At 43.1% G+C, this 26,049-nt stretch overlaps 1 long non-coding RNA gene and 1 pseudogene across 3 annotated transcripts in view; one reads left to right on the top strand and one right to left on the bottom strand.

Annotated features, from left to right (window-relative positions):
- The window catches only part of LOC143294915 (uncharacterized), a 46,088-nt gene extending 23,218 nt beyond the window's left edge, over window positions 1-22,870 (top strand). The window contains exons 3-6 of one of the 2 annotated variants that reach the window (XR_013056969.1): window positions 14,206-14,787; window positions 15,884-16,174; window positions 19,502-19,669; window positions 22,136-22,870. This is a non-coding gene — a long non-coding RNA (uncharacterized LOC143294915). The remainder of the gene's footprint in view (window positions 1-14,205; window positions 14,788-15,883; window positions 16,175-19,501; window positions 19,670-22,135) is intronic. The other variant, XR_013056968.1, reaches the window with a different exon arrangement.
- The window catches only part of LOC143294914 (single-stranded DNA-binding protein 3-like), a 139,046-nt pseudogene that overhangs the window by 75,186 nt on the left and 37,811 nt on the right, over window positions 1-26,049 (bottom strand). The window contains exons 7-9 of the transcript XR_013056967.1: window positions 23,102-23,161; window positions 15,965-16,033; window positions 14,806-14,863 (exon numbers count right to left, since the gene is read on the bottom strand). The product of XR_013056967.1 is annotated as a single-stranded DNA-binding protein 3-like (transcript). The remainder of the gene's footprint in view (window positions 1-14,805; window positions 14,864-15,964; window positions 16,034-23,101; window positions 23,162-26,049) is intronic.

Below are 26,049 nucleotides of genomic sequence, written 5' to 3'. Positions count from 1 at the left end.
TTGTTTACCCATATATAGATATCACACACACACACACACACACACACACACACACACTACTCAAGCCACAGAGCGCCATGTACAGCCAGTGACTGCCAGTGTGTGTGTACAGCAGAGGACTGGAGGCAAGCCACAGCAGCCAGGTCCAGATTAAAACCCTGAAATCAGACGTCCGTCAAGGTAATTTCATTTCCCTTTGATGCAGTGTGTGTGTGCCAATCTCCCCTGTCTGCCATCAAATAACCGGCCTTTCCACCAGCGTAATGTGGGGCCAAATGGACTGCCTGGGGTGGGCTTTTTCTAGACCTTTTTTTTTCTTCTTCTCCATCCTTTGTTCTTTCCTTACGCTGATAGACCCAGTTACTTCCCACAGATAGGGGTAGCTAGCTGGTGCCCACGACTTGGATCCAAGAAAATGTGAGCCACTGATGTTCCCCCCATCAATCCCTTTCAAAACACACACTGTGCACACTGTATACACACACACACACTGTACACACACACGCACTTGCATGCAAACAAGCATATGATCATGCACACACACACACACACACACATGCATGTCTATGAATGCTATGAAAAGAGAAAAAAAATTAGTATGGACTGAAATCCAGAATTTCCTTCCCATTTCTGTGCTTTGCTACTACTTTAGTAGCCATATATATATATATATGATTTCCGGTTCTCAGAACAATTAAACCAGTCACACAAACACACACATTTTCACTGCAAACTTTCTGTCACTACTTCCCACAGCTGTGACAAGGGTATCCAGAGACAAAAGTCTTTTCCAAGCAATGATGAAACTGTGCTAATGCAAGTCTCCCATAAGCTTTTACCATTTTCCAAGGCACAGGCAGAAAGAGAGAGGGTAGGAGGGAGAGTGAGCACTTTAAAACAGCCCAGTCTAGAACAGATCTTTTACCCCAAAACCAGCTTTCTAAAAGGGAACACCACCCTTGCAGCTACTAGCCCATCAACCCAGTTTCTCACAAAACCAACCTCTTTTCCACCACCACCAGAGACCACAGTAAATCATCTGGTGAATCACTTATTCTGGAGAGAGAGGAGAGAGAGAGAGAGACAGACAGACAGACAGACAGACAGAGACACACACAGATTGAATTCACAAGGTGATCCACTCTTATCTTGTTCTGGAGAGAGACTGAGGCAGATGGACAGGGATAGAATTAGCGACAAATCATTTTCTCCCTCTCAGCCTCACTCCTCTTCCCCACAGCAAAATGAGATCTTAGGATGACACAAGCATTGTCCATTACACCATGCAGTCATTCCCTCAAACTCCTGACTGAGACTTTGCAACATGTCCCACAAGATTTTTTTAATTCTAAAAAAAAAAGGGGGGAACTGCAAGAAAGAAAAATGGAAATGCAATAACACACACACACACTGTAACTCAAGATTCTATTCAAGACTAGGAAAGCCTGTGGAGCGAACAAGACACTCAAAATTGCCTTTGACGTGAAGACGCATTTTGCATTAATATGCCATCATTTTCCCCTATCGAATGGCGCTCAGAAAAAAGAGTGGCAGTGTGTTAAGTTTTCAGGGGGTTCCAGGGGTGGGTGAGGTGAGGGGGGTGGTAAGGGGAGGTGGGGTGGGGGGTGGGGGTTAAAGAAAAAAACACCTAAGGGCGAGAGTTAGAGGAAGATATGGGTGAGAGAGAGTTTGGGCAGAGGAAGGTGGGGTGTTGCAATGGATATTTTAATGACAACACGGCGACAGGCAGGCAGGCTGGTCCCCAGTCTTTTCCTTGGCTGCCATGCCCTGAATCAACTGCATACAAGGCGTGTCAAAACAGGGCCATGGCCCCCAGTGCCCTACCACTGCCCAGGGCAACATTCATTACATCCATCTGAAGTGCCTTGATGGGACTGCCCAGGACAACATTCATTACATCCATCTGAAGTGCCTTGATGGGACTGCCCAGGGCAACATTCATTACATCCATCTGAAGTGCCTTGATGGGACTGCCCAGGGCAACATTCATTACATCCATCTGAAGTGCCTTGATGAGACTGCCCAGGGCAACATTCATTACATCCATCTGAAGTGCCTTGATGGGACTGCCCAGGGCAACATTCATTACATCCATCTGAAGTGCCTTGATGGGACTGCCCAGGGCAACATTCATTACATCCATCTAAAGTGCCTTGATGGGACTGCCCAGGGCAACATTCAGCACAGTCCATCTGAAGTGATTTGCTAGGACTGGGGCAACATTCACTTCAGTTAGGACTGGGACAACATTCACTTCAGTCAACTTATCACAAAACAGAGTTTAGATAAATTCATGTTAGTGTCTGATGGCAGGTGCTGATAGCATGGGAACCAGTTGGGTTTGCTGGCTGATTTAGCAATCATGAAACACATCGCAGCCATACATCTTAATGCTGTGGAACGTTTTCCCAATAATAATAATTCTCTTTCTTGCAGCTTGTAATACCAGCACCAGAACAGCAGTACTTAGGTTTGATGAATAAGTGAAAGGCTAATGTTATAAAAACAAAGAGGTAAATATGATGACAACGTACTGAGGTTTCCTCACAATGCGCTTGCGTTACTACTTACTAGTTCCGTTCCTATCATTTGATAAGAAAGCACACCACTCCACACACACACACACACACAGAGCTTTGCTCATAAATAACACCATTCTGAACCAAACAGTGTGGGGTATGAAAAGAGATAAGAATGGCTATTTTTGGTGCAAAGCCCTTTGACCCCCCCCCCCCCCCCCCCCCCCCCCCATTCTCCTCACCTGAAGAAAACTTTTGACAGAGACAACAACATGGATCTTTTTACTCCACTGCCCACTCCCATCTTTCCATTTTGCTGAAGATACAGGGCAACACACGCTGTTTCAGTAACACAGCCTCACATCCCTCGAGACAGGTCCTGTATGGGCAGAATACCATTTGGTTGGGGAGTGGGGGGGGGGCAGACAATCGGCCATTTAGTGAGTGCAGTCCTTCATAATTCATAGCCCCCCAACAGCAGCTCCCATTATCCGTCTCTCAAAGGTGCCTGTTGTTCCATGCATTGCGTGCAGGACGGGGGGGCCGCTCAACCATTTACATGATAACCACAGACCTGTCGCCTCCCGTCTGATCTACTGAAGTCACGCTGGGCAAGATTGCAAATGTATGCTAAAAGCTGCAGACAAATCTGGTCCCGAAGCTTTTGTTTCGCTCGACAAGACTGCATGCTGGCTGTGGTGGTGGTGGTGGTGGCGGTGGTGGTGAGGTTCAGTTTTGTATTCACTGCACTCCCCTGTTTCAAGGCCAGGCTGAAATGAATGTATTCTGTATTCAGGTAAACTCCAGAGATTATAACAAATTCCACCCCTCCAGCTAGCACTGCACCTGCCATGGAAAACCAGGACATGGAAGTTGAGCAGCAACTTCCCTAACATCAACAGCAGGACACCACAGTTACATAAGTCTATCAGCAACTTCCCAAACATCAACAGCAGGACACCACAGTTACATAAATCTAGCAGCAACTTCCCAAACATCAACAGCAGGACACCACAGTTACATAAGTCTATCAGCAACTTCCCAAACATCAACAGCAGGACACCACAGTTACATAAATCTATCAGCAACTTCCCAAACATCAACAGCAGGACACCACAGTTAATAAATCTATCAGCAACTTCCCAAACATCAACAGCAGGACACCACAGTTACATAAATCTATCAGCAACTTCCCTAACATCAACAGCAGGACACCACAGTTACATAAATCTAGCAGCAACTTCCCTAACATCAACAGCAGGACACCACAGTTACATAAGTCTATCAGCAACTTCCCTAACATCAACAGCAGGACACCACAGTTACATAAATCTATCAGCAACTTCCCAAACATCAACAGCAGGACACCACAGTTACATAAATCTATCAGCAACTTCCCTAACATCAACAGCAGGACACCACCGTTACATAAATCTAGCAGCAACTTCCCTAACATCAACAGCAGGACACCACCGTTACATAAATCTATCAGCAACTTCCCAAACATCAACAGCAGGACACCACCGTTACATAAATCTAGCAGCAACTTCCCTAACATCAACAGCAGGACACCACCGTTACATAAATCTAGCAGCAACTTCCCTAACATCAACAGCAGGACACCACTGTTACATAAATCTAGCAGCAACTTCCCTAACATCAACAGCAGGACACCACAGTTACATAAATCTAGCAGCAACTTCCCAAACATCAACAGCAGGACACCACAGTTACATAAGTCTTTTATATTATATGGATACCTTTCCTCCTTCCCTTTATCATTATTGTCATAAAGTCTTGTGAAATACTGACCTAAAATCTTCTCTTAAAGCAGAAGATTGCGAATGTCCACATGTATGTGTGTGCATACACGGGGCACAGCAGCGTGTTTTCAGCACTAAGTGGCGCGCAGCTACAAGAAAGAAACTGCTAGAGTGCGACGAGAAGAATCGTTCTTTCAGTTAAGTCTCCTCTGGCAGGAATGAAAAAGAAATCAAAGCCTGCTGACTGTGAGTTTTGCTTGCTTTCAATTCACCTCGTGTGTATTGCCAAGATTACTTTTCCTCGGCCAGTCGTTCTACGGCTACCTTCAAAGGGATCAGAAAAAAGGGGGAGGTAAAAGAAGAAAAAGAAACCCATTTACATTCCCTGCAAGACAGCATCCAACGTCAGTGGCACGAATGTTTCCTTTCTCGTTAATATTGTATGCATTAACAGAGGAAAGAGAATTACAGTCTATTGACTGGCCATCCCCCTACATGAAAACTACCCTGCAATTATGAAAAAAGGGGGTGTGGTGTGGTGTGCTCGGAGGAGGGAGGGGGGTGTAAAGGGTCTTGGGAGGGAGGAGGGAGGAGAGGGTGGTGGTGGTGGTGGAGGAGGAGGAATGACTGAGTGACAGTGTAAAGTTTTCTTTGTGAGGCCTTTCTCCCTGATGCAGTCCCCCCCCCCCCCCCCTCATCCCCTCTCCAGCCACATTCACTGCCCCAGCTTTCATCACAGCCTGCAATGGCAGCCATTGTCAATGGACAGAACACAGAAACGAAATAAAAAAATAAAATAAAAATAAAAAAAAGAGCAGTTGTTTGTATTTCATTTTCCTCTGAATGCAGAAAAAGAGCCGTTTTATTTCCAGTCAAATGCAGAGGAAAAAGAGCAGTCATTTTTTATTCTCCCCTCATATACCCACGTCTCTACCCCACCCCCCAACCCTCCCCTTTAATTAGACTGAAGTAACAGAAAAACCCCACTGTCTTTTGAAAAGCATACACCTCAGTGGGAGGAGACAGTGTGCATGAATACTACCACTCATGCATGGTTGCCAGCATCTGTATGTTCAGTTTGGTGATAAAAAAATTAAAAAAACCCAACAACATAGGAAATAACTGCTCAGCGTTACCAAACTTGACCAACAGAGGAAGTTTGTCATCCGCTGACCAGTCTGTCATCCACTGACCAGTCTGTCATCCACTGACCACAGTCCCTAAAGAAGGCCCACTGGTCAGCAATGCTGAATGACACTTCTTATCAAAGTCAGTGGTACTTCACATCACACAGCTGTTGTTTTTTTAGTTTGTGTGTGTGGTTTTTTTTGGGGGGGTGGAGTGAGTGGGGTTGGGGGGGGGGGGAAGGTTCACTTTCTCCATTTAAAATATGATGTGTTTTGTGAGAAGATTTTATCTTTCAATCCAGCTCAATCACCACCACCCAATCTCCTCGCCTGTCGTTTCCCTCCCAGCTACCTGTTCTCAGTGTTGCCGTACAATACAGATGGCATCAGTCTTGCAGGGAACTTCTATTACTGTGTATCAATGTACGATACAGATGGCATCAGTCTTGCAGGGAACTTCCATTACTGTGTATCAATGTACAATACAGATGGCATCAGTCTTGCAGGGAACTTCCATTACTGTGTATCAATGTACGATACAGATGGCATCAGTTTTGCAGGGAACTTCCATTACTGTGTATCAATGTACGATACAGATGGCATTAAGTTTTGCAGGGAACTTCCATTACTGTGTATCAATGTACGATACAGATGGCATTAGTCTTGCAGGGTACTTCCACTGCAGTGTATCAATGTACAATACAGATGGCATCAGTCTTGCAGGGAATTTCCATTACTGTGTATCAATGTACGATACAGATGGCATCAGTCTTGCAGGGAACTTCCATTACTGTGTATCAATGTACGATACAGATGGCATCAGTCTTGCAGGGAATTTCCATTACTGTGTATCAATGTACAATACAGATGGCATTAAGTCTTGCAGGTAACTTCCATCGCTGTGTATCAAGGCAGTCTCTGTGCAAAATGCTGTTCATTCCCTCAGGTCTTTCCCCTCATTCACTCCAACATTCCCAACAAATGCAAATGCCCTTCTCTAATACGAAATTATGAAAGCAATAATAATAATAATAATAGGTAAAAGATGCTGATGAAAGGAAACATAAACTCTCTCTCTCACACACACACACACACAGGAGGTAGGCGTGCTGAATGTAGTATTTTCAATATTTCCACCACTTCCCCCCCCCCCCCCCCCCCCTTCTTTTTTCCCAAATTAATTAAATTGGATAACAGAGATGGGGAGGGAAGGCGCAAGAGGATGAGGGATATAATATCAGGAGCACTTGTTTAAACATGTTCCCGCAACACCCCCCTAACCCCCCCCCCCCTCCCCACATACACTCCCCATCCCCCACCCCAAAAATGTGTGTGCTTGTGTGTTATTTGAGCAGAAACATGGATGTGGTAATGTCTGTACAGAGAAACTTGAAAAGAACACGGTTCAGCATCAGAGTAAACTAATACATCTTTGATGTGGGGAGAAAGGCAAGGGGGGTGGAAGAGGGGGTGTGGTGTGTGTTTGGGGGTCGGGGGCCCCCGAGCAGTGCAGGCGTTTGTGGAGATCTGTTGCAATACTGTATCTATACGACTGAAGTGGCATCCAACTCATTTACACCAATGTTATAATACAGTGACACAGACATGAAGGGTGAGGATGATGGCTGCTGCAACTCCTACCTTCCTCTGTGTGTGTGTGTGTGTGTGTGTGTGTGTGTGTGTGAGGGTAGCAGGGTGTATGCACATGTAAAGGCAGGTGTGCATGAACGCATGTGTGTGTGTGTGTGTGTACATGTAAAGGCATATTTGTGTGTGTATGTGTGTGTGCGCATGCGAGCGCACATGTGCTTGTGTGTGTGTGACAGTGTGCGTGCCTGCATGCGTGTGTGTGGGCATGTAAAGTTGTGTGTGGGTGTGTCGATGTGCGTATGGTATGTATACCAGAGCAAATGTCTGCGCGTCTGTGTGTGCATGAATTTCCATGCTTGACAACAAAATCATGTCCAGTATACGCACATAACTCGCCATTTGGCTTCAATATCCTGAATATTATAATAAACTTTAAGAAACACCCATTTATAAACATTTGGGGAGGGTGTATGTATGTGTGTGTTTGGGGTGGGGTGGGGGGGGGGGTTGGGGGGAGGGGGGGTGTGGCAAGTTAAGATGGTTCTGTTTTCTGTTCCCTCTGTGTAATGTTTCTTCACGATCTGGCAGGCACCGTTTCCGTCTCGTATTATCTCCCTTTTTACAAGAGAAAAAAGCCCCTTCTTTTCAAAATGCACAGTTACCCCACGTGTGAGACTGACTATTCATGTTCCCACGTCCTGCCCACCTGGGTAAATAACAGCAGCAAGCAAACCCCCGTCTTGGACGGCTGGGATAAGTTGACGATAAAGCAATAAAGCCTCATTTTATGCGGCCCGACAGCACCACAAAAAGCCAGTTACAAGTTTATTGGAAAGCAAGGGACAGGAGGAGATATGCACAAGGTATTAAACGGGTTGGGCTATTTCTGTCGGGACACACGGGGATTCAGACAGTCCAACAAGAAATACTGAAGGCCTGTCTGTCTGTGTCACCAAACTAACCACTGCCTCCCCCCAACACACACTGTAATATACACTGCCTCACCCCACCCCACCCCTACACACACTGTAATATACACTGCCTCACCCCACCCACACACACTGTAATATACACTGCCTCACCCCCCCTACACACACTGTAATATACAATGCCTCGCCCCCACCCACCCCCCTACACACACTGTAATATACACTGCCTCACCCCACCCCCACCCCCCTACACACACTGTAATATTATACACTGCCTCACCCCACCCCCCTAAACAGACACACACAAATATACACTGCCTCACCCCACCCCTACCCCACTACACACACTGTAATTTTCAGACACACAGACATATGCACACTGTTTGGTCTCCCAAGTCCCTTGATAACATCAAAGTAGGTACTGCAGTGTGTTCGGAATTGTTTTCAGAAGAACTGACAGCAGCACACACACACAGACCTCTTCTCATGTGCCCCACACCTCGTCTCCCATGTCTCTCACTCCCCCCTCCCCCCCGCTTTTTTTCCCTTTTCTAATATCACTAAACAGTAAAAAGACGTTAGACACACAGACACACACACTGCAGCATGGCTCCTCCTTAGTCCCCATGGTCACTTGACAAACTTGTGGAAAAGAATCCTTTATCCTTTCAAGTTTTTTTCTTCTCATCAAAAACGATTCACCACCATTAAACATTCGTAATCCTTTGTCTGTCTATCTGTCGAGGACAAACAAATCCTGGGTATGCAGCAACGACAGCAGTGAAAGTTTTATGTCTTGTCCTGAGTGCAAACCATACACAACATGTGGTGCATTATTGAGCGAGTGAGGGCCAGATGCTGTCCTCACACCCTTCAGCCCCCTCCATAAAAACTCCCTGAAAACATCACCGCTGTGCACCCCCCCCCCCCCCCGCCCCCCTGAAAACATCACCACTGCGGCACCAGCAAAATGCCTCTGTTTGAATGCGTCACAAAACTGTGGTTAGTGTGATCACCACACAGCCTGCCTTCCAAGGGAACAGTCAAAACGTTTGGTGTATGTGTAGGCATTAACGCACATGAAACGCGTGGTGTATGTGTAGGCATTAACGCACATGAAACGCGTGGTGTATGTGTAGGCATTAACGCACACGAAACGCATGTTGTATCTGTAGGCATTAATGCACATGAAACGCGTGGTGTATGTGTAGGTATTAACGCACATGAAACGCGTGGTGTATGTGTAGGCATTAACGCACATGAAACGCGTGGTGTATGTGTAGGCATTAACGCACATGAAACGCGTGGTGTATGTGTAGGCATTAACGCACATGAAACGCGTTGTGTATCTATAGGCATTAACGCACATGAAACGCATGGTGTATGTGTAGGCATTAACACACATGAAACACATGGGTGTATCTGTAGGCATTAACGCACATGAAACGCGTGGTGTATCTGTAGGCATTAACGCACATGAAACGCATGTGCATGTGCACATATGGCTGTTTGGTGTTTGTGTCTTTTCAAGTGTATTTGCTGCAAAAAGCAAGAGAAAAAAAAGGAGAAAAAAACCCACTTCTAATCAATGGTAACTCTAATCCTCACACAAACCACAACCCATTTTCCCTCCAGATGAATCGTAGCCCTGCCAGTCGCTGTATCTCATTCCTCTCAGCAAGAAACAAAACCAACCAAAAATTGGCCGATCATTCTGGAACTGTTTGTCAGCACCACCCCTCCCCATCAATCCACCCCACCACACCACCCCCCACCCCTCCCCATCAATCCACCCCACCACACCACCCCCCACCCCTCCCCATCAATCCACCCCACCACACCACCCCCCACCCCTCCCCATCAATCCACCCCACCACACCAACCCCCACCCCTCCCCATCAATCCACCCCACCACACCACCCCTCCCCATCAATCCACCCCACCACACCACCCCCCACCCCTCCCCATCAATCCACCCCACCACACCACCCCCCACCCCTCCCCATCCATCCACCCCACCACACCACCCCCCACCCCTCCCCATCAATCCACCCCACCCCACCAACCCCCACCCCTCCCCATCAATCCACCCCACCACACCACCCCTCCCCATCAATCCACCCCACACCACCCCCCACCCCTCCCCATCAATCCACCCCAACACACACACCCCCACCCCTCCCCATCAATCCACCCCACCACACCAACCCCCACCCCTCCCCATCAATCCACCCCACCACACCACCCCTCCCCATCAATCCACCCCACCACACCACCCCCCACCCCTCCCCATCAATCCACCCCACCACACCAACTCCCACCCCTCCCCATCAATCCACCCCACCACACCAACCCCCACCCCTCCCCATCAATCCACCCCACCACACCAACCCCCACCCCTCCAGCAAAATCACTCAGCTTCCTTCCCCTTCATTAGCAATTCAAGTCGTGTTCTCACTTTTCCTTCTTTATTTTATTTTATTTTATTCCTCTTTTTTTTTCTTTTTTCAAGCCAATGCCTGTTCTCAACGAACATTTTGTTGAGGCCAGTGTGTCCTGCGGGAGTGGGCAGACACACCAGGCCACACAGTGCCTTCACACACACTGCTGTAGGTCACTTCACTGGCACACACTGCTTCCCACCTGTCCCCACTACAGCACACAGAGACACTAACTTGAAAACAGGCGGGGGGGCTGACGGGGGGGAGAGAATGTTAGAGTATGATTCAGTGAACAAAAAGACGGGCGCAATAGCCGAGTGGTTAAAGCGTTGGACTGTCAATCTGAGGGTCCTGGGTTTGAATCACGGTGACGGCGCCTGGTGGGTAAAGGGTGGAGATTTTTACGATCTCCCAGGTCAACATATGTGCAGACCTGCTAGTGCCTGAACCCCCTTCGTGTGTATATGCAAGCAGAAGATCAAATACGCACGTTAAAGATCCTGTAATCCATGTCAGCGTTCGGTGGGTTATGGAAACAAGAACATACCCAGCATGCACACCCCCGAAAACGGAGTATGGCTGCCTACATGGCGGGGTAAAAACAGTCATACACGTAAAAGCCCACTCGTGTGCATACGAGTGAACGCAGAAGAAGAAGAAGAAGTGAACAAAAAGTTTCAACTTGGAAAACAGGAAGCACGGAAACACCGGAAGCTGGAGAGGGGCAGGAAGCAGGAACAGATTAATAATAATAATGACCATCATAATTATAATAATAATAACAACACTATGAACTTTCTCCCTTTGTAATGCTTGCTTTCAAACTACTGTACCAATCTGATGTGGAGTTTTATTTCTCCTTTCTTTATTAATTTTTTTTTTTCCCCCCTTCTGCTTTCTCTTCTCTCTGGGGGTAACCGTGGGCAGGCACTGAACAGAGAGACCAGTCCACATTCTTTCTACTGCTTCAGCTAAAACTGACAGCACGCAGCAAAGCGATGCTATCTCACGCAGCTGGCAGAGTGTACATCTTTCCTGCATTGGATGTTGCATTGTAAAGGAACACACACACACACACACACACACACACACACACACACACACACACCGGTGTGACAAGTGATAGTCAGACTGAATGGTTATCAGACCCTGCTTGTGTCTGTGCAAGCCTGTACACCACACACAATGTACAAAAGCAGACAATTATATTAGTGCTGCGCTCAGGTCTCTGTCACTGTGCTTGACATTTATTTGGATTTCCTTTCATGTCCTTCTACCCAATGGCTGTGTGTGTGTATGTGTGTGTATGAGAGACCGGCAGACAGACAGACAGACACAGACACACACACACACACACAGATGTGATGCATGTGAGTTATTGAAGTGTCTATAATGTGTGTGTGTGTGTGTGAGAGAGAGAGAGAGAGAGAGAGATACAGACACGAGACAGAGATGTGATGCATGTGTGTGCTTAAAGTGTCTGTGTGTGATACTAGTGTGTGTGACGCATGTGTGTGTGTGTGTGTGTGTGTGTGTGTGTGTGTGTGTGATAGAGAGAGTCAGACGTATATATGTAATGCATGTTGGTGGGACATGAGTGATGCATGCACATGTGATGCGTATGTGATGGATATACCTGTGTGCGAGCATGTTTGTGTGTGTGAGATAGATGTGTGTGTACATGTTGAGCATATACTGGTGTGATGCGCGAGACGCATTTGTGTGATGCATGCACGCATGCATGAGCATGTGCTCATGTTTCAGTTTGCGTGTTCCTCAACTGCCAACATTACCAGCCAAAAAATTATCGTTCTATGAACCACATTGAACAGCCTACACCACCACAACTGCTAGACCAGACAGATACTTTGTATCTGAAAGAGCAGGCACTGCCAGTCCCCAGGTCTGCTGGAACCAAAGATTCCAGTCACTAAGGAGACTGGCTGGCATCCACAATGGCAATGACTTCTGTTCCATCCCGTCCACAGTGCTCAAAGTGGTGTGAATAATTACACAAAGTCTCCATCAGGGCCCAATGTGAAAATTATACAAATAGTCCAACAGGGCCCAATGTGAAAATTATACAAGATGCATTGTTCCGACCCAAGCCTACAATTATTTTGCGAAGAACTCCAGAGAGCAGTAGAGCACATTACACTTGCAGAAAAGCTAAATGTAATCTGACAAACTTTTAATGCTGCCACACGTATTCAAAGACAAACCATCCGGTTAACAGAGACAATAAAAAGAAAGAAGTGCATCTGCATTAGACACTTCAGCCCATCGCATCAACCCATGTAGCAGTTAAACACCCTCACCCCACTCCAACCACCTCCCTCACACACACACACACACACAGAGGAAAAGAGCACTAACAAAAGAGAGGGAAAACAGACGGACAGACAGACAAAGAGTGAAGAGAAACAGAGATGGGGCGGAGAGCTGTTATTTACACAGCATTTTTTCCCATATCAATCACCGATGCCTGCCTGCCCAAGGCTGTCACCCTGCAGAAGACAGCGTGGATGTAAATCGCTGCTGTTCCTGTCGTTCCATCCTACATAAAGCCCACGTTTGCAACACTGCGTGAAACAGACTTGCAACAGCATAGGAGAACAGTAAAGAAAAAATATGTATGTAAAAAAAAAAAGAAAAAAAAAAAAAGGAAAACCCAGCACACCAAACACAATTTTTGTCATGTTCTTTATTCAGAACTGGAGCACAGAAAGGGAAACAGTGCACAACAAAACAAGGCAGTTCAACAGACAGGTCACAAAAACAAACGGAAAGACCGATAGTGTACATGAAGAAAAACTGTGTGGATGATGGGGTTTAAAATGGAAATCAATACAGTTCATCGACAGTTAAGCAGGGATGTCTTAAACCTGATTTAATGTATAGGAGACATTCGTTTAGATGGGGCTGTCGGTGTGTCTGAAAATGTCAAGCATGCAACGACATTCTCTTGGCTTTTTGGTAATAAAGGAAAAAAAATCAGGAAAAATGAAGAGAACTGTACCACCTCAAAACTTATCTCCCACTCTTGTTTTTGACCGGCAGCGTAACCCAACGCGCAGAATAAGGGTTCATATCAAAATGATAATAGTAAATACTGTTGCCTGCACTGACGGTTCCTTCATGTTAAGACAAGTGGAGGTGACAGACAGACAGCTGCCATGGACACCACACCTCCATCAGCACTCCGGCCTTCCGTCCAGTTTAACACCTTCATTGTTTCTTTACTCTCAACACAGACCTGTACATTTAGTTGGTGTATGTGATACCCCCCCCCCCCCCCATCATCCATCACGCGCTAAACCCCATCAGTACTGAACTGACCTGCTACAGAGAACTGTGTCAAAGATCAACCGTATTATCATCATGATCTAATGTGTAGTGGATGATGACATGAAATTTCATGTTGTAACAATCACAGTTTCAAACACAACTCTCTTAGAACGCTCTAAACTGAAGACAAACAAAAATTGTTTTTGCTCAATTTGATCTTTGGTTCTCTCAGCAAACATGAAATATGTTGATCCAGGTATTATCAACCTATCCGACACACCACACCCATTATCTGACACAATGCCGCAAAGCGTATCTGTCCCTTCACGTAAATCTTGCTCACATAAAAAGTATACGTTTTTGTTTGTTTTTTTTCCATCACCTGAATCTTAAGATGGACAGCAACCAACCCATGACAAAGAGCAAGGTAACAGAAAACAAGCAGAGAAATCCCCATTTTACAACAGGAAAAAACAACAACAAATATTCCCCCTACAAATGATGTATTTCTGCCATGCTGCTTTCAGGGAGCACCATGTTTGGGGCAAGACAGAAGAACCAAAGTTCAGCCTGCCAACAACACGTTTTGCTGAGAGAAGAACCAAAGTTCAGCCTGGCAACACCACGTTTTGCTGAGAGAAGAACCAAAGTTCAACCTGGCAACACCACGTTTTGCTGAGAGAAGAACCAAAGTTCAGCCTGGCAACACCACGTTTTGCTGAGAGAAGAACCAAAGTTCAACCTGGCAACACCACGTTTTGCTGAGAGAAGAACCAAAGTTCAGCCTGCCAACAACACGTTTTGCTGAGAGAAGAACCAAAGTTCAGCCTGCCAACAACACGTTTTGCTGAGAGAAGAACCAAAGTTCAGCCTGCCAACACCACGTTTTTCTGAGAGAAGAACCAAAGTTCAGCCTGGCAACACCACGTTTGGCTGAGAGAAGAACCAAAGTTCAGCCTGGCAACACCACGTTTTGCTGAGAGAAGAACCAAAGTTCAACCTGGCAACAACACGTTTTGCTGAGAGAAGAACCAAAGTTCAACCTGGCAACAACACGTTTCGCCGAGGGCGGAAAAGAAGGCGGACAAGCCAAGAGAGGAGAGAGAGAGGTGGGTTATGGGCCTTACCTGGCCGGGGCTCCATACTGTTGGGCATGGGGATCTGACCTGCTGCTGACCCCGGGGGCTGGCACCGCAACACAGAGAGACAACACCATCATCATCATCATCACACTTCTTTCAAGGTCAACACCGTCACTCATTTATCAATCACTGACCACCTGTTACCTAATCTTCTGTCTTGGTACCATGTTCTTTTCACTAATCTTCTGTCATCAACCATCTTCGGTCTTTTTGTCATCAATCATCTTCTGTCACTTTATCAATCATCTTCTGTCACTTTATCATCTTCTGTCAATTTATCATCAATCATCTTCTGTCACTTTATTATATCAATCATCTTCTGTCACTTTATCATAGATCATCTTCTGTCACTTTATCATCTTCTGTCACTTTATCATCAATCATCTTCTGTCACTTTATCATCTTCTGTCACTTTATCATCAATCATCTTCTGTCACTTTATCATCTTCTGTCACTTTATCATCAATCATCTTCTGTCACTTTATCATCTTCTGTCACTTTATTATATCAATCATCTTCTGTCACTTTATCATCAATCATCTTCTGTCACTTTATTATCTTCTGTCACTTTATCATCAATCATCTTCTGTCACTTTATCTTCTGTCACTTTATCTTCTGTCACTTTATCATCAATCATCTTCTGTCACTTTATCATCCTCTGTCACTTTATCATCAATCATCTTCTGTCACTTTATCTTCTGTCACTTTATCATCAATCATCTTCTGTCACTTTATCTTCTGTCACTTTATCTTCTGTCACTTTATCATCAATCATCTTCTGTCACTTTATCTTCTGTCACTTTATCATCTTCTGTCACTTTATTATCAATCATCTTTGTCATCAATCCTCTTATGTCTTTTTGTCATCAATCCTCTGTCTTTTGAACACTACAAATACACAGTTAAACGTTTCTCCATAACTAAGCCAGAAGGTAAGGACATTTATCTGACTTGTATGATTTTTTTTTTTTTTTTTTTGGTTATAAAATCCATATAAAATCCACAAAACATTCCAGTAACAAGAGCAACTCTCACAGTTTGTTTTGTTTTTGTTTTTTTCAGACTGAAAACAGGAGAAAAAAAAAAAAAAAAAGTGCACACACACACACACACGCTAACAGAGGGAGACACCAGGAAACTTACGCCGTTGAACTCGTTGGGCATTCGAACAGGAACACGGGGCCCACCAGGATACCTTGGGGACATGAAGGGCTGCAACACACCATCACCACCGTTTGACCAACACCACCACATGACCAACACCATCATGTGACCAACACCATGTGACCACCACCACCACCATGTGACCCAGCAGAACCATGCTAATTGGACACCGTCTTTGGACGAAGCCAGGTAAGGGGGAGGGGGAGATAATCTGCTTTCGGGGATGGGTGGGTGGATGCAAAGTGGAAGGAGGGTTCTGTGGAGGGGTGGGGAGGGTGGTGTGGGGACATGGAGGAGTCTGCTGGTTAGAGATGAGTGGAAAATAATTGTGTATTTGAAGCACATACTGGAAACTTTCTAGCCAAGGTCATCCTCCGTTCCTTCTTTTTTTTTTGTGTGTGTGTGTGTGTAAATCAATTAGCCACCTCAATTGCCAGAGGAGAGCTTTAACGGAAAGCTGTGTGTGTGTGTGTGTGTGTTAATAAACTTTCTTCACAGACTCGGCTTATTTGCATTTTCGTTTCTTGGTTTGCGCATTTGGAACAGTAGAATTTCTGTGCCTTTGACAAGATGAATAAACCAGTCTGGAGTCTTGAAAGAAAATGGCAAAACAAATGTTTGATGCTTTCTCCTCCACAATCTGCTTATCCCTCTCACAGAACCTTCCGTCAAATTTTTAAAAAAAGTACTTCTCTGGTTTATCCTGAAGACAAGTGCTTGATCTGCTGTTTTGTGCCTGACATGCTGTGCTGTTTGGGATGTTCACACTATACAATGGCAAAGCATGAACTAACACCTTTTATTCAACGACTACCTAGGCCTCACTTTGTATCAATCCATTTTCAATAATCTGACAAGAAATCTTAGCCCAAGTCCCAAAATGAAACATCAGATTATTGTTAATGCTAACTACTTTTGATTGTTGCTAACTTGTCTGATTTTCTTTACTGAGACTGTAATAATTCTGCCTGAAAATTTTGTTGCCGTTTTGTCATTGTTGCTGTTGTTAGTTGTCAATGAGAATTCATTCTGCTTTTTATGCACAAGGTTTTGATGTTGATGTTATAATTGTTGTTACTGTTGTTATCATTTTCTTTTTCTTTCTTTTTTTGCATCTTTTTTTTCTCTCTCTCTCCTTTTTAACCTCTTCTTGCTGTTGGGTGGAATTTCAACGACATTTTAACAAGGCTTCTGATCAAATTTGTTGCGAACACCACAGGGATCTCTGGTCAAACAACTGCCAACCATGCCATGATTGTGGAACCTGTCATGAAAAGAAAACCTGATACATTTCATACCTGCCACTACTGTTTACACGCACCCCATAAAAAATAAATAAAAGCTGGAACAGATACAGAAAAAAAAAAGAAGAGAAAAAAGAAAGAAAAAAAAGGTGGGTGGCCAGAGATAGTAATCAGATTTGCCCCCTAGCCCCTCCCCTACCCCCCTCCACACACCCTCTTCCCCAGGGGCATGCGTGTTCATCTAATTTGTAATGCGATCACCACAGGGGGGTGGATGTCTCTCCCATGGCTCCTCTGTGTGTGTGTGGTGGGGGGGGGGGGGGGGGGGTGGCAGTGTGGGGGTGGACAGCAGTAGGATGAAACTGCTTCATTAGGCTGATTTCCCTGGAAACAGTAGGACGCCTCTCACGACACGATCAAATAGCAAGTCCTGGGCAAGCTTCCCATTCAGAGAAAGACGATACACAATGCACGGTCCTTTTCCCCTCCCACCCCAACACCCACATTTTTGTTGTTTTTTTCTTTCTTTTTAATAACTGTTCCTGCCTCTAAGACTTTTTTTTTTTTTTTTTTTAAATAAAGTTTTTCCTCTGGTAATATTATTATGGACAAAGAAATCTTCATTGTTGACTCTGATTTGAATTTGGGGAAAAATACTCTGCGAGTATATCTAGAGCAGATTTCTGGATAGTGTGCTATATAAGTATCCATTATTATTATTATATCTATCAGTGTTACAGGCATGCATGATTGTCTTTCTTGTGGTGTTAAACAAAAGGTTAAAAAATAAAGAAGAAGTAAGTATTATGAAACTTTGAACCCCCTACACCCCCCAAAAGAACATTTAAAAAAGCATTTCTGTCTCAGTCCAGTCAAACAGTTTCATAAAACTACTCTGTTAACTAAAGATATAATGGGATGGTAGCTGTCTCAGTCCAGTCAAACAGTTTCATAAAACTACTCTGTTAACTAAAGATATAATGGGATGGTAGCTGTCTCAGTCCAGTCAAACAGTTTCATAAAACTACTCTGTTAACTAAAGATATAATGGGATGGTAGCCATCTCAGTCCAGTCAAACTGTTTCATAAAACTACTCTCTTAACTAAAGATATAATGGGATGGTAGCTGTCTCAGTCCAGTCAAACAGTTTCATAAAACTAATCTGTTAACTAAAGATATAATGGGATGGTAGGTGTCCCATTCCCTTCAACTAATTTCATCTAAATATCTGTCAACTAAAGGCATAAATCCTCATTAATTTCATCTAACTATCTGTTAACTAAAGCCATAGATCATGCATGGTTGCATAAACCACGCAGTGATGTAAACTGTTAGCAGTCCCTTCAAATACTTTCATCAAACTACTCTGTTAACTAAAGGCATAAACCATGCAGTGATGCAAGCTATCCGGTCTTACCCCCCCACCCCCCCCCTCCTCCCCAAACAACACTTTCTTTTTCTCCCTCACATCAACCAAGTCACACAGACAGTGAAGCAAGGAGAAAAAGGACAAGACAAAAAGAAACCAGCACCTCCCAGTTTTCACTGACATGTGTCAAGGGAGGTAATACCATTTTTTCAGCAGTCTCAAAATTCTAGAAACATTTACTGCCCCTTGCCAGAACAGCCCAGTAACTTGTTCAATGTTCATCATGGCATCATTTCCGTTCCCTAAATATGTGGCAATAATCATGCAATAACAATAGTTCAGCAGAAGTGATGTATTTTGTGTGTGTTTTGTTCTTGTTTGTTAACAGATAGATACACAATGCATATGATCAATGTCAACACAGGCTTGCCTGTTGAAGTAAGGGGCATAACTGCATTGCTATCATGTGAAGATTGAAGAGTTGTCCTCCCTGAACTATTCTTTCCCCCCCCCCCCCACCCCCCAGCCCCCCCCAACTGAAAAACAAAAGGGTAATATATATATAAAGGGGGTGGGGTGAACAAGTCAATTCAACTGCCAGGAGTGCATATACCTTTGAATGGATCTTGGTATGAATACAATACACTCTGAAGACACCCATCACATACTCGAGATGTATTCACACCCAGACAGGACTTTTTAACATTTCCTTGTCACCCTGTCTATCAATAACTTTTTGTGGACTGTGACATGTTCTGTATCAAAATAACTTTTGAACCATCACAACCAGAAGCATAAATGGTTTTCAACTTTGTGTGTGTGTGTGTGTGTGTGTGCACGTGTATGTGTGTGTAAGTGCGCACGTGTGTCTTTGTGTGTGTGTGCGTGTGTGTGTGTTCCAGTGGAAGTGGCAGCAGGGGTGTCCATGTGTGCAGGCCCCTGTGCCCCACCAAGCCACAAGAGGGCAGACACTGACGCAGCACAGACCAGCTACTGGTGATCTGCCATGTATTCGCTTTGATGCTTCTAGGAAGTCTTGTTTTCAGAGACAGACAAACGTCTGAGAGCAGGTAATGTTTATTTGCCATGTGTTCACTTTGATGCTTTTGTTTTCAGTGACAGATAAACGTCTGACTAACTCATGTTTATTTGCCATGTGTTCACTTTGATGCTCTTGTTTTCAGTGACAGATAAACGTCTGACTAACTCATGTTTATTTGCCATGTGTTCACTTTGATGCTCTTGTTTTCAGTGACAGATAAACGTCTGACTACCTCATAATGTTTATTTGCCATGTGTTCACTTTGATGCTCTTGTTTTCAGTGACAGATAAACGTCTGACTACCTCATAATGTTTATTTGCCATGTGTTCACTTTGATGCTGTTGTTTTCAGTGACGGATAAACATCTGAGACCAGAAACTGTTTACCAGCCATGTACTGGCTTTGATATTTTTGGTTTCAGTAACAGATTAATGTCTGATCACCACATACTCAACATACACTGCATTTCAAAAACTGGCATGCTTTCAGAATCACAAACCAAACATTTCTCGTTCATCTGCATTACTGATGTCTTATTGGCCGTCTTCTTTTTTTTCTTCTTCTTCTTTTTCTTCGTTTTCTTTTTTATTTAAACTTTTTTTTTCTTTTTTTTTTGCCAACATAAATTGATTTACAATTTTTAAAGTCTGAATGAAAATAGTAAATGTGAGATGTACAATTAAATATGAAGGACAAAACAGGAAGGAATCACATCCAAATGACACAGCAGACATAATTATGGCTAAACTTTTAAAAACAAGTGGTGTGTACACCAACATAGTATGCACATGCATGTAATCAATCATGGTTTACTCATAATTTCATAAACAGTATTTCTCTCTCTCACACACACAGAGGCCATATCCCACAATCCCCAAATCAGATGCATGCCACATCAGGCTGACACTGCAAAAAAACATGACCAGAACAACCAACCAAAACTGTTTCAAACAAATCAATCAAAACTTTTAAAATAAAAAAAAAATTTAAATAATAAAAATAAAAATAAATAAATAATAATAATAATAATAATAATAATAATAATGCAGAAGAAGAAGAAGAAAAAGGGCTCCCCACCAGACATACACCAATCTCAACGCAAATGCCTTTCTACATCAGGAGAAACACACACACACACACACAGAGAAATGCAATTACTACCTACTCAAGACAAAACCATTTTATGTGCCAAAGTTGCAAACTTTCACATTATTAATAACAGCTTGTGTGATAAGGTTAGTTAGGAGCACAGACCTTCCATCACTGAAGACATACCCTCTGACACACTAGCCCTCCCTCACTGATTCACTCAAGTCTCCAGGGCTTTTGTGGGGTAATATTTTGGTCTTCCAGTCATGGCATGTGGCCCTCAGGCCCTTAGTACACTACACTAATGCAGACTCCGAATATTACCAATCTGTTCCTATTATAAATGTGTGTGTGTGTGTGTGTGTGTGTGTGGTGTACTTAATGTCTTAAAGCTCATCAAAGCAGACAATCCTGCATTTCACAGAACCCTCAAACCTTGGACAAGAACCATGAAAGCTACTTCATAAACCTGATCCTAATAAATCAAAGCCTTGCCTCAAAGCCAGGGTCTCCGGACATGATGAATGATGATGACCACGATACAAAGGAACACGGCACACTGTGCCACAATACAGCACACTGTGCCACAATAAGGCACACTGTGCCACAATACTACCATGTTGTTGGTCAGACTTCAAGACCCCATTTCATTTGTCATGACAAGAGAAACAAAATGTCAGCGGAATACTGTAACACTAAAGCAATTCCTGAAAAGCCATATGCATCCATTTAGCACCCTTTTCATCATTTTGTCACCCACAATAATTATATCAAACTGCTACCTCAGAGAAACTGAGGAAGAAGAATTCTTAGATTCATTTCCAACCATTTATAGAGATTGTATCTTCCTATTCTTTGATTCATTTCCAACCATGTGTAGAGATTATCTTCCAATTCTTTGCAAGGCATTTCCATTCAATCAACACCCACTCTTTCAACTTAGTCTTCAACAACAGTATCTTGACAGAATTTCCTTTATAAGTATTTGCTTCTAATCAATAACTAATTTATTGCCGCATATAGTACTAACATGTTGGTTTGGTTTTGTTTTTTTCCTTCTTTCTTCCTATAATGTTATTAACTTAAATTATGATTTGAAAGATAAAGCCAAGAACTACTACTAAATGAACTAAAAGAACTAAAGAGAACTGCTGACAAAACACAGAACCCTCCTGAGTCCAGCCCCCCCTTCCCCTCTCCCCCCTCCGATATCACTGGATTCTCTCCCCTCCCCCTCAAACATCTTTCCAGAAAACTGCACACTGTGGGCACAAACAGGAATTATCTGTACTGTAGGCCTCACTGCAATCCATCTTCATTAGGATGCTAGCACATTCATACATAATATATATTTGTACACCCTGAGCTCCTGCACACAAAGTGATGCCATGTTCTTGTTTCCAGATGAACCACACTTCCTGAATGGAAGCCAATACAAGGACAGAGAAATGCACAGAGGCAGCATCACAGCACAAAACTGGAATCATCAGAAGCCATAAGAAGAACCAACAAGAGGACAACTATCTACTAAGCAAGAGACACAAAACGGAAACAAAACAAAAAAAAACCAAAGCAGCATCTGTACAAGAGAGAAGACAACAACTGAAAATGGTAGCATCACTGCGACAGAAGACGGAAGCTCTGATCAGAGAAAGATAAAAAGACAACAGAGCTCTCAAGTACGCCACAAAGAACGCCGCAGATCTTTCTAACAGGACTGTTAGGAAATTCTCTTCAACCAAGGCCCGCCCCCCCCCCCCCCCCTCCCCTCCCCCCAACGCCCCATTATCTTGTTTTTCATTATTAAAACCGATGTCAATTATTTTAGCTGGTTCTATGTTATTTTCACAAATTAAGGCGAAATTATTTTAACTGACTGTGGACAGTATGAAATATTTATCATTTATGTTTGTTGTTATCATTGTATTTCCACTGAAAGTTCCCAAAACCTTATGAAAAAAATTTCATGTTAAAAAAAAAAAAGAGACAACCAATGTTATTTTTAGTACCAACAGATTTTCAATAGAAAGTTGACAACTTAAAAAGTTAATGTTCAGTGTTTGTATTTTTTTCCATTTGATATTTCAATGTGTACATATGCTTGTAATGAATGAATAAATTAACACATACAAAAACAAAAATGCTGAACATCAAATCTTTCTTTCTTTTCTTTTTTTTTTCTTTAAATTTCCAGGATAATCAGACTCCCTGGGCCTTTTTTTTTTCTTTTCTTTTTTTCACAAAACATCCTCACTGTGCGAGGCCCTGGTGAAGAGAACGGCAGAGAAGAGTTACGAGAGACAGCTGAGCGTGACAAAGATGGAAGATGGCAGAGATGACGAAGACGACAATGACGATGACGATACTCACTTGGTTAGGCCCTGGCCCTGGCCCCATCATGGGGTTGTGAGGTGGAGGGTGGGGGGACGGCTGAGAGGCAGAAGGCTCATAGCGTTAGTCCATTGTACCTTCCCTTTTCTTTTTTTTTTCTTTCTTTCTTTCTTTTTTTTTTTTTCTTTAAAATCAATCAAGTAATTACTAATATTTATATCGAGAACGTTAATCCATTGTAACTTTCCTTTTTTCTTTAAAATAAACCAATAAATTTACTAATATTTATGTTGCGGACGTTAGTCCATTATAACTTTCCCTTTTTTTGCCCTTTAAAAATCAATCAATAAATGACTGATATTTATGTTGAGAACGTTAGTCTAGTGTCATTTTCCCTTCTTTTTTTTCTTTTCTTTTCTTTCTTTCTTTCTTTAAAATCAATCAATAAATTACTCATTTTCAAATTTCCAAAAATAAAAATAAATAAATAAAATATTTTTAAAAAACGGAAACATTGGGGAGTTGTGACAGTGAGGACAGAATTTCCTTTCCAAACTAACTCAAAATTCCTTACAAAAATTCTCTCAAAATGGAGTATGAGGGCTGTCTAAATGTCAAACTGACTCTGTACCTCAGTCAGTCTCTAACAGTGACAAATCCTATATGTTTCAACAGCCTCTCACTTTTAGACAGCACATATTTACAGAGACACAATTTTTCAATATGAAAATTTTTTTTTTCTGCAGTTTTCGAAAGGTTCTGCACTGTGAGTGTAAGGGAACAAACTCATATAATGCAACAACAATTTATTCAGCAGTTGCTTCCCTTGGTTCAAGTCACCCTCATACACTTTACTCTAGCCCCCAACGCACGTGTCAGCACTTAACTTTAAATTGCACACACACACACACACACTGTTCCATATCTACAAAGAGTTAACAACATAATAGTTACTGGTCGCTGCACAAATGTTTGGCAACATCAGTCCAGAATTGTGATATTCTAACAGTTCATTCTTACTGACAAGCTTGAGAAGTGTGCTGCCTGCTCTCAATGCTGCATTTAACACCGTGCACACTGTCACTACAGACTGCAACATTACAGTCTTCTTTTGTCTCTTATTTTCCCTTATCAAATAGCCCTTCACTCAACATGTCCGTCAAACCTGAAGCATCACTCCAAAAAGACAGCTGAAGATGTGCTAAAAACTCAGTTCAATTCAATTCAAAATACTTTATTATCTGCTTCAACCAAAAACAGAAAATTTTCCTTAGGCTCACTAAAAATAAAATGCCCGTCAGAACATAAAAAAAAAAAAAAAAAAAAAAATGACACACCCTTCACCTATCACCATGCACACATCAATTATCATGTAAAAAGAAAAACATGTGGGTAAGATACTATTACATTATGATTCAGAGTGTAACAACTGTGTGTGTGTGTTGTGTGTGTGTTGCATGTGTGTCCGTGCGTGTGCATGCATCGTTTTGTGTGTGCACACGCGCGCGCACACTTGTGTGCCTGCGTGTAAAACATTGTCAAACATTGTGGGAGGAGAGGGGAAGGGGAGAGAGAGGAGGGGCGGGGTAGTGGGGGACGGGGGGGGGGGGGGGGGTTCAACCATAACAACAGTGCTGCTGTGTTAGACCAGTGCTGCTGGCCAGCCTGACAAGCAGCAAACACACTGAAGAAAAAAAAAGTTGGAAGGTTACAAATCCATATTCTGCAAATCTAACTGACATCAGATTTTCACTTTCAGTCATGGGTTTTTCTAGGGTTTCCCACACCTGTGACCCAACAATTTTTTTTCCATTTTTCCAGACAAGGCAGAAGATTTTCCATTAAAAAAAACAACACACACACACAAAGTCAAACTGAATAAAATAAAAAAAAGTTAAAGATTTTTTTTTCCCCCCGCTACAACCTTGATGAATGAAAATGGTAGATATTCTCCTGTACTGATGGTCAATTTTCATCACCCCCACCACCCCCCTCTTTTTCTTTTTTTTTTTAATAAACTCTTTACTGAATGGTAATAGTCTAGGGTGTCATTAAAATTCCAAAAGGCAAAACATTTTCCAAAGATATTCCCAGCCCTGGAAATGTTTCTCTCAAATTTCCAAGACTCTTCCAATTCCAAGACTATGAAGATTGCATCAGGAAATTCAGGAATTTCTCCATTACTACGACCCCAAGTCAGGTATTAAAACAAATAGATTTGGTAAACCACAATGTGTTTTTCAGCCCATACCAATATGAGGAGATTTTGCGAGGAAACTAGCAGCAAGCCATTCTAAATGTGTTTCCAGTCCTGAAAGTAAAATGATTTTCTCAAGCTGACGCTCACTGTACCACTGCCAGAGAAGACCTAGATTCAAACCCACACACATCACATTTGTGGTGCACATGAGTGAACTACATTTAAGTGCAAAAAAAATTATAAAAAATAATAAATAAAAATTTTAAAAAACGCGTACACACTCTGCGAACCACAACGCAAAGTGCTTCTGAGGAGTGGAGATAATCAAGGGCAATAACTCTACTATGATGAAACGCTATCTCATTTTGAATAGTTACTTCCCTTGCACAAGCGCAACTTGATTCCAGCCGTTCCAAGTGCAGTTATTTCCCCACAAATCCACTCACAGCACGCACGCTCCCACCTGCCCCCCCGACCCCCACCCCCTTTCTGCAGTCAATGTACTTACTCTGTCACCAACACATACTTGACAGTAAACCTACAACATTGGAAATACAGTCCTTATCATGCGCTACGTTTTCATGGAACCATAATGGATCTCCTCTCCCTTTGCAATCGCTTCCCAAAACCAAGCTGACACAGGGCAACATTTATCATATGACGAATGAATCAATGAATGAATGAATAAATGAATATATACATAGGAGTCAAAATAATACAAATGAATGCAGAGAAATGGGTTACAGAAAGAATTGGAGATCCGAGATCAATCTGAGCGACACAACCC

This window comes from Babylonia areolata, chromosome 20 (genome assembly GCF_041734735.1).
Source record: "Babylonia areolata isolate BAREFJ2019XMU chromosome 20, ASM4173473v1, whole genome shotgun sequence".
NCBI lineage: Eukaryota > Metazoa > Mollusca > Gastropoda > Neogastropoda > Buccinidae > Babylonia > Babylonia areolata.
The sequence above is the reverse complement of the archived record's forward strand: the minus strand, read 5'-3'. Positions and strand labels throughout refer to the sequence as shown.